Source organism: Orycteropus afer, unplaced genomic scaffold (assembly GCF_000298275.1).
Source record: "Orycteropus afer afer isolate SDZICR_OR568_19922 unplaced genomic scaffold, OryAfe1.0 scaffold00072, whole genome shotgun sequence".
Lineage (NCBI taxonomy): Eukaryota > Metazoa > Chordata > Mammalia > Tubulidentata > Orycteropodidae > Orycteropus > Orycteropus afer.
The window spans coordinates 7,740,324-7,750,029 of record NW_006921659.1 but is presented as its reverse complement, the minus strand read 5'-3'; the positions used below and the strand labels follow the sequence as shown (position 1 = coordinate 7,750,029).

General features: G+C 40.0%; 1 protein-coding gene across 1 annotated transcript in view; it reads left to right on the top strand.

Moving 5' to 3' along the window:
- CRYBG1 (crystallin beta-gamma domain containing 1) overlaps positions 1-9,706 on the top strand; it is a 314,284-nt gene that overhangs the window by 790 nt on the left and 303,788 nt on the right. The gene's annotated exons all lie outside the window — the stretch shown is intronic.

Below are 9,706 nucleotides of genomic sequence, written 5' to 3'. Positions count from 1 at the left end.
CCCACCCCCGTTTTAAGGATGGAGAAACTGAGAAAGGCTAAATGGCTTGTCTGCAATGCAATCAGTAGTAGAATTGAGCAGCACCTAGTCAAAGTTTAAATGCCATTGTGATGCTTTTCATGGTTTTGTGGGGTTTTATTCTGTATGTATGTTAATTTTAATATCTGAATTGATGTATTCATTGAACAATAATCAATTAGAAGTAACAGTAAATTTATGTGGATGGGGGTGTGTGAGATGCTTTTAATGAAAGACACTTGACAATGTACAGTAAATCCTTCTGTATGTGTTTTTAAAATACATTATATGACAATGAGGGACAGAATGAAATTGTGTTTGTGCAAGATTTGCATTTTCAACATATTCTGCCCTTTAATTTATTAAAAAATCTTAATATTGTAACCTATTTTCATTCATTTTAAAACAAAACAAACAAAAAAAGGAGCTCTGGTGGCTCCGTGGTTAAGGCTTTTGACTGCTAATCAAAAGGTTGGCAGTTCAGACCCACCAGCTGCTCTGCAAAAGACGGATGAGCCAGTTTGCTTCCATAAAGATTTACAGCCTTGGAAACATTATAGGGCAGTGCTACTCTGTCCTAGAGGGGTGATATGAGTCAGAATTGACTCGATGGCAGTGGGGAATAAAAGTATATATTGAGCACCAGGCATTTAGCTAAGTATTAAGTCTTGGAATATAAAAAAACAATGAGTAGAGTGATCTCTGTTCTCAAGTATTAGTTTCTTGTAGAGAGAGACCAAAAAGTAAACAGTGAGACAAATACTATGATAGATGTCAGTAGAGATGAGAGGATCCAGGGAGATTTCCAGAGGAGGAGGATGGCTGGAGTGGCTTAGTCAGACAGAAAAGGGGAGGAAAAACAGTTTCAAGCAGGGGCTGCACTGTGAGTATCACCAGCACTAGTAAGAGATGTATGGTAGTTTCTGAGAGGCACAAGTGGTTCAGGGCAGCCTGAGTATGTGTGAAGGGGTAAGGGGAGGAGTGGTAAGACAGAAAACATTTTTTTTCCCTTATGTTTTATTATCCATAGTGGTGATTGACTGTAGCATAACATTGTTTTTTTTAATTTATTCAAAGACTTACTATGGGTAATTATGAATCGAAATTTCAAACAAAATTATTAAATTTCTAACGAAATGTCATTAAATAACGTTTAATATTTTTCCCGTTAATTCAGTAAATATGTTAAACGTTTCCATAGTAGTTTTTCTTATTTGACCTTGTTCCAATATATCCTGTGTATCAAAATGTAGCAATGCATAAGTATAGATAATTTATTCAAATGAAAATATGTTTTAGACTAAAATTTAAATAGGAGCTTTTGCTTCTCGGCTTGGACCACTTGTATTTTAGTTCAGTCTTGACGTACCCCATTCTTTCTTTAAAAACTATGATGAACTTCTATTAACAAATGTTCTGGAAACCAAATGTACCAGTCTGTCTTTGAGATACTTTTCTAGTTAGATCACCTTTATGATATGTCATTTACTTCTGAGACCGTATACTTGTTCGTAGGCGGGAGAGAGGGCTGAAGCACAGTTGGGGTTCTGGTTAGTCTCTGGCCAGTGTAGCTCTCTTGAGCCATCTGACCACATTTGTTCATTTCTGTCCAGAACTTGGAGGTGGTGGAACTCAGCTGGATATGCAGCATGCACTGTGGCCCTCTGCATAAGGAGGGACAATCAGGCAACTAGACTTATTTGCTGGGTTCATATGATTAATATTATGGGTTTTCAGTCAGGCAAAAATGAATTTATGCCCTGGTAATGTGACTTTGGACACACACTGCTTTGTTTCTGAATCTTAGTTTCCTCATTTGTAAAAGGGAGACAATAGTAATACTTAAATTATGGGGCTGTTATGACTATTAAATGAGAGTTTATATTATTAAATGTAAAATTCTTTCCACACTTTCTGGCACAAAGTGGAAACTCAGTAAATATAAGACAACGATTGTTGTTGTTGTTATGTGGTGTCGAGTCAGACCCGACTCATAGCAACCCCTCCTTGGGTTTCCGAGGCAGTATCACTATGGAAGTGGCTGGTGGGTTTGAACTGCCAGCCTCCTAGTTAGCAGTCAAGTGCCTTAGGCACTATGCTACCAGAGCTCCCAAAACAACGATGATCATCATTATTAGAAAGGCAAAGGAGGTATGATGGGAGAGATGGGGTAACAGTGTCAGACTGAAAAAAAAAATGCTTCTCTCCCCCGGAATAGCCTACCATTCCACTGATGGCTATAAGTCTATTGATATAAAATTCCATGTTCTGCAATACATGTGATTTTTAGTGTAGATGTTCAGAAAATCGATGCTGGTCACTCTTTTTTTCTTTACTTGACATAATTTGAGCGTGGCTTTCTCTTTCCTTAAAATTGATCCTTCATGCTTCTTTCAGCTTGTTTTTGGTAAACATATTAATGTGATGTTATTTTTCATAGCATTAGAGCAGTTACTCTTTTGGGTCAGCCCTGTGTCTTGCCATCAGACACTCCAGTGGTGTTCATAGACACAGAATGACAAGCTATGTATGACCAGACTTTCCTTAGCAGCCGTTACTGACACAATCACTTGTAAGGGTTTTGACTTATACTCCATTTTGTAAACAGTTTATCCAGAAAGTTGATTCTCTATCCAAGTTCAAATGCCTATTCTTCCTCTTACTAGGAGACACAGCTGTCAGGCTGGGCAAGTTTTTAACCTCGTTGTGCCTCCCTTCCCTCATTCTCAAAATAGGAATAATAAATGGATTCTTACAAAACTGAGTAAGTTGATGCATGTGATGTGTGCAGAACAGTGACTGGCACTTCTTGAGTACACAGTAATTGTGAGTTGTTTCTCTTATTCTTACTAATATCTTTCCCGTACTGCCCTCTGGGTAGTAATTTTATGAGTTTACTCTCTGCCATGTGATGGTGAGGATGGCACAGGACCGGGCAGCATTTTCTTCTGTTGTTCGTAGGGTCTCTGTGAGTCAGAACCGAAACCAACGTGAAGGCACCTAACATCAACAACAACTGTGCTTCCTTTCTGTTTTCCCTATTCAAGTTACCCGGTGTTATTTAGATTAGAAATGAGCTATTAGCTAAAAGTCAATGCAGTGAATTAAAAATGATCATCTTCAAACTGGATTGAACCCCAAACCTAGAAGCAAACATTAATATTCTTTGCTGTGCAGGGAACCTAGCGATGGGTCTCATAACCCTCTGAAAAGCAGCAGACCTAGTTTCAGGCCAGGAAATATGCAGCCAGTGCCACAGTGCACAGCATCTTCAATGGGTAGGCGGAGATCTACCTTGGAGTCAGGGTACTGGCTCAAGTTTCAGGACTGTAAACTTCCCTTAGCTTTTCTGTTCTTTAATGGACTTTTCTTGTCTATAAGAGAAAAGCAACTTACTCCCTATCTGTATCACTAGAATGTTGTGAGGATTTGTTGTTGTTGTTATGTGCCGTCAAGTCGGCCCCGACTCAAAGCGACCCCTCCTTGGGTTTCCGAGGCAGTATCACTACGGAAGTAGATTGCCCAACCTTCCTTCCGAGGAGTGGCTGGTGGCTTTGAATTGCCAGCCTTCTGGTTAGCAGTCAAGTGCCTTAGGCACTATGCTACCAGAGCTCCTTGTGAGGATACAAACAAATAAACCCAAACTCAGTGCCTACGAGTCTATTCCTTCATGGTGACCCCGTGTGTTCCAGAGCAGAACTGTTTCATAGGGCTCTCTTGGCTGTAATCTTTATGGAAGCAGGTTGCTAGGCCTTTCTTTTGTGGCTGGGCTGGGTGGTTTCGAACCATCAATCTTTTTTCTAAATTGTGCTTTGGGTGCAAATTTACAAAGCAGATTCGTTTTACATTCAACAGTTCATGCACATTTGATTTCACATCCCAATTACAATCCCTAGCCAAAAACTCTCCTCCACTCCCCTCCTTGTGACTGCCCCCTCCCGTACCCTTCTTATCTATGCACTCCTGTCTGTGAAGCTTTCCCTCTGTGTGAATGCTGCCCCTCTGATGTCTCATGGCTGATTGATCTAAGGGGTGCATCTCCCTAGGGCAGGTGTGTGCATCTCCCTGACATAGGTGTTCTGCATGTAGGTCTTTCTACTGTTGGGCTGAGAGCCAATCCATGGGAGTGAGTCCCTGTCTAGGCCCGAATGGTAACCTGGGGCCATAGTCTCAAGTGTTCTACCAGTCTCCATCCAACCAGTAATTCTGGTCATTTTTGTTTTTGAATTTTGTTCTGCATTTTTCCTCCCACTCTAACCAGGATCTCCAATTTTGATCTGTTTCTGAGTGGCTGGCAATGGTAGCTGGGCATCATCTAGTTCTTCTGGTCTTGGGGTCGGGAAGGCTGAGGACTTCGTGATCCATTATATCTTTGGACTAATAGTTTCCAAATGAGTTTTATTTTATTCACTCTTCTTTGTTGAAGGGTGTCTGAGGGTCATGGTCTTAGGAGTTGCACCAGTCTTCATCAGACCAGTGAGCCTGGCCTTTTTTTTTTTTAATGATTTTGAGTTTTATTCTATGTTTTCCCCTGTTCTATCTGGGGCCTCCTATTTTGATCCCTTTCAGAGCAGTCAGCACTGGTAGCCAGGCAGCATCTAATTCTTTGGTCTCAGGGTCGTGGAGGCTGGGGCCTATCACATGGTCCATCCATCCTATGGACTACTTGTTTCCTTGCGTCTTTGATTTTCTTCACTTAAAGAGAAGTTTCTTATATTCAACAAACATTGAAGTGGGCATATGGTTGAAAACAAATAAAATAGCATATGACGCATTAAATGTGGAAATAGAAGATTTAATCAGATACATTGAGTTCAGAAGAGAGATAATCTTGAAGAAGCAGGATTCTTCTCCTGTAAAGTTTTATTCATATTGGATAATTTATGAGAAATTTTATTTTCTGAATGTTAGGATCATCAAAGACTCCAGATCATCTTGAGATCATGATCATCTTAAACTATCTTATATCAGAGCAAAAGAAAAATCACAGAAACTTTTTTTATTTTCACAGTAGCATTTAAAATAAATAAAGAGGATCATGTATTCAGGATAGTGAGTAAATAATTTTCTTCAGTTCCTTAAAATGTCTAGAACCTGAGATTATATTAATTTAACTCTTTCATATTTTTGGCACCTAGCAATAAAAATCGGGCTTGTCTGGAATATGACAAACTGCTTTTAAAACCTTGGTTAAAATTATAGGTAAAAATTATGTTTCCCTTCTAGAATAATAGGCTGAAAATGAGTGGTTTTTAACACTCTTTACATAGATTTATAGACCCAAAGAGGGTTGTTATGTAAGGTGCATGGCTAACTTGATGTCTCCTGGACCTTTTTAAAAATGATTCTGTGAGGTGGCCTTTCTGTCAAAGAGAGTATAGCATTGCCTATGTTCTCAAATCAAAATGCTCTTCCTTAACAACAACCTATCTTTCTTTTCATACCAAATTGCCTGGCCCATCCAACAAGTGTCTTTCCATATATTTATTTTAGAAAAATAAATTCTGGGCTTTTACCCAGAAGGAATTGAAATGTGAATTCAATATCTTGTCCCGAAGAGTTTTCAAGGTAAAGTATGTATAAATGTCTAGCACTTGTGGGAGTTTGGCAAGAAAAGCCAGTCAATTGTTTATGGATCTCATTAGCTCATTTATAGCTCTTAAAACAGAGTTGTACTGGGCTAACCAAAATGCCTCATCAGAATAACCTTTGTGGGTTCAGAGTTATGAGAAAGAAGCCTTCACACCAGAGTGAGCACTTGCTTGGTGCTGTTTTTACGGGAAGCTGTGCTTTTTGCTGGATTGGCCAGTTCAGTGAGAGTAAAGCAATGACAAAGACCCCTCATTGCAGGGGATCATTTTGACAAAGTACTGGGAGACCCTAACTATGTACAAGAGAGGCAGAGAAGCCAAAGTCCACTCGTAATGTTCCATCTTCTTCCACCAACGAATTAGAGACAACAACAGTACAGGTTACACCTGTAGCTAATACAGAAAAATGAGACACAGAATTGACAAGTGCCTTTTGTTTTTTACCATCACATAAATGGCAATTAACTGAGTAAAAGTACGTAGCTATTAGGCTTGGCAAAAATATCCTGGGGTGAAGAGAGTTGCTGCTGGCTGTATTTATTATTGTTACGTGACATTTCAGGCCAGTGACCCAAACTGAATCTCATTCATTGGAAGTTAGGGTTATAGATCCTGAAGAGAAAACATCTGGAGCTCAAATAAGAGATTTGGCAGATAGGTACATAGAGACACTATGCATAATATACCTCTTAATTGAAAAAAAAAAAAAGTTAATAAGTGGGAGCATAAGTTCCTGATAGTTCTTTGGGTTCTCTAGTTGAATTGTTCTTTGTCTTATAAATGGGGTCAATGGGCAAAATAATACAAATAAGAAAATAGAGGAAGAATTTGGTTTATAGTAAGAACTGCCAATCATATCTGTGAAAACAATTTTTCCTATTAAATTTGATGGGAAGATAAAATTTAACACACAATATGTGGATTAGGCATTGTTCTGAGTGCTTTACAAATAGAAAATAGAGCTCTGGTAGAGTAGTGCCTAAGGCACTTGACTTCTAACCAGAAGCCTGGCGGTTCCAACCCACTCCTAGGAAGGAAGGTTGGACAATCTACTGCTGTAGTGATATTGCCTTGGAAACCCAAGGACGGGTTGCTATGAGTTGGGTCCAACTTGACGGCACATAATAACAACAACAACAATTAATTCATAACATCCCTAAGAGATGGTGGTGATATTAGTTGCCACTGAGTCCCTAAGAGGTAGGTGCATTCTCTTATTCTTCCCATTTTAAGAAAAATGAGCTCTAGAGTGGGATGGTAGTTTGACCAAAGTCACAGAGCTCTCAAGGTGTGGGGCTTGGATTCCCGCCCCCCCAGGTGGTTTTGAGTCCTTTTGGTTAATCACTGCAGTCATTGCTGCCTTCTTTATATCCCTAGAATGAGTGTATTTAGTCTCCAGATCTCATAAGCAGAAATTATAATATATATAGGAAATCAAATGAATTTTTGGTATTAAACAATTTCCATATTAAGTAGTAGACAGAAATATGCAAATTAATGGAAAATAAGTACATTGAAATATTGCACAAAATTATTTTAAAGCAGAAATTCAAAAGTGTATATTATAAATGAAATTATTATGTCTAGATCCTGAGTTCAGGACTTCTACCCAAACTTTATTGGGAAACAGCATAATGAAGAGGGGAGCTAGTTTGCATCCCCAAAGGAGCGCTGATGGCATAGTACCTAAGGCATTTGACTGCTAACCACAAGGTTAGTGATTCAAATGTACCAGCCACTCTGTGGAAGGAAGACTAGACAATTTACTTCCATAAAGATTTACCACCTCAGAAACCCAAAGGGGGTCGCTATGAGTCAGAATCGACTCGATGGCAGCTAGTTTGATTTTGGTTTGGTGCCTGCCATAAGCAGTAAGAATGTCAGGTCAGAGATAATTAGCTAAATAACAGACAAACAAAAAACAGTTGTTGTCGAGTCAACTAACTCATGACAACCTCGTGTGTGAGAAGAGCTAGGCTCCATAGGGTTTTCAGTGGGTGATTTTTTGAATTTAGATTGCCAGGCCTGTCTTCTGAGGCACCTCAGAATGGACTCAAACTGCCAGCCTTTCATTTAGCAGCCAGTAGCATTAACCCAGGTATTTCAAGTAGCTGGATAGGTGGCCCTTTAAATCTATAGTTGCCCATTGGGCTGGGTGAGGATAACAGATCTTTCAAGTGGTTGTTCCGGCAGCTGAGGCCCCAAACTGCTTCTAGCTGCTTTAACTTAGGTTCTAGAAGCCCTGCTGCTTGAAGCCTTTGGTTTTACTTCTTGATCTGTCCTTGAGGATTCCCTGGCCACCAATACAGGCCCCACTTGCATTTACCTTACGCTTCACAAATTATGAATCACTGCTGATGTTTTATCCTGTTTGAGGATCACACTGGCTCTGTGAAGTAAGTGCATACCCTCATTTTATGGATGAGGAAGTTGAAGTTCAAAGAAAGTAATGCTACATGGAGGAAGCAGGACTGAAACTCAGGCCTTCTGATTTCCAGTCAGCTGTTGGTTTGGGTACCTTGGATTACAGTCTATACCACCTCTCCACTCCTTGCCTATACCTGTGTTTGACATGAGACCTACTGACTCATCTAACATCCTGATGACTTATGCCCTGTGGAAATCTTCCCCCTAGTTTCATAAATCAACTATCTGATCCCTAGATTGAGTTGTTTAGCCAGTTTACACAGTAGAGTTTGGTTACTGGCATATTGAATAGTTGCTGTGTTTCTGCTATAATTACTGTCCTACCCGTTGTTGCTGTTAAGTGCTGTCGAGTCATCTCCAACTCATAGTGACCTTATGTACAACAGAATGAAACACTGCCCAGTCCTGTGCCAGCCTCATGCTCCCTACTATATCTGAGCCCATTGCTGCAGCCACTGTGTAAATCCATCTTGTTGAGGGCCTTCCCCTTTTTCGTTGACCCTCTACTTTACCAGACATGACATCCTTCTCCAGAGTATGGTCCCTTCTAACAACGTGACCAAACTAGGTGAGATGAAGTCTGGCCATTCTTGCTTCCAAGGAGCATTCCAGCTGCACTTCCTCCAGGACAGATTTGTTAGTTCTTTTAGCGGTCCACAGTCCTTTCAGCATTCTTCACCAACACCACAACTCAAACGCATCAACTCTTTCTTGGTCTTCCTTATTCATTGTCCAGCTCTCACATGCATATGAGGTGACTGAAAATACCATGGTTTGAGTTAAGGGCATCTTATTCTACATGGAGACATCTTTGCTCTTCAGCACTTGAAAGAGGTCTTTTGCAACAGATTTGCCTAATGCAATACTCTTTTGATGTCTTGAATGCTGTTTCCATTGGCATTAATTGTAGAACCAAGCAATATGAAGTCTTTGACAACTTCAGTCTTTTCACCATTTATCCTGAAGCTGCTTATATAATGGTCCAGTTGTGAGGATTTTTGTTTCTTTATATTGGGGAGCTCTGGTGGTGTAGTGCCTAAGGCATTTGACTGCTAACCAGAAGGCTGGCAGTTCAAACCCACCAGCCATTCCTCGGAAGGAAGATTGGACAATCTACTTCCATAGAGATACTGTCTCAGAAATCCAGGGAGGGGTCGCTATGAGTTGGGATTGACTCAACGGCAGTAAGTTTGGTTTTGATTTTGGTTTAATCCATACAGTAGACTGTAGTCTTTAATCTTCATCAGTAAGTGCTCCAAGTCATCCTCACTTTCAGCAAGCAAAGTTGTGTTATCTCAGGTTGTTAATGAGCCTTCCTTCAATCTGGATGCCATGTTCTTCTTCCTATAGTCCAGCTTCTCGGATTATTTGCTCAGCATACAGACTGAATAAGTATGGTGAAAGGATACAACCCTGATACACTCCCTTCCTGATTTTAAAGCATGCAGTATCCCCTTGTTATGTTCAAATGACAGCCTCTGGGTCTATGTACAAGTTTCTTGCAAGTACATTCAAGTGTTCTGGAATTCCCATTCTTTTTAATATTATCCACAATTTGTTATTATCCACACAATTGAATGCCTTTGCATAGTCAATAAAACACAAGTAAACATCTTTCTGGTATTCTTTGCTTTGAGCCAAGATCCATCTGGCATCAGCTATGATATGAT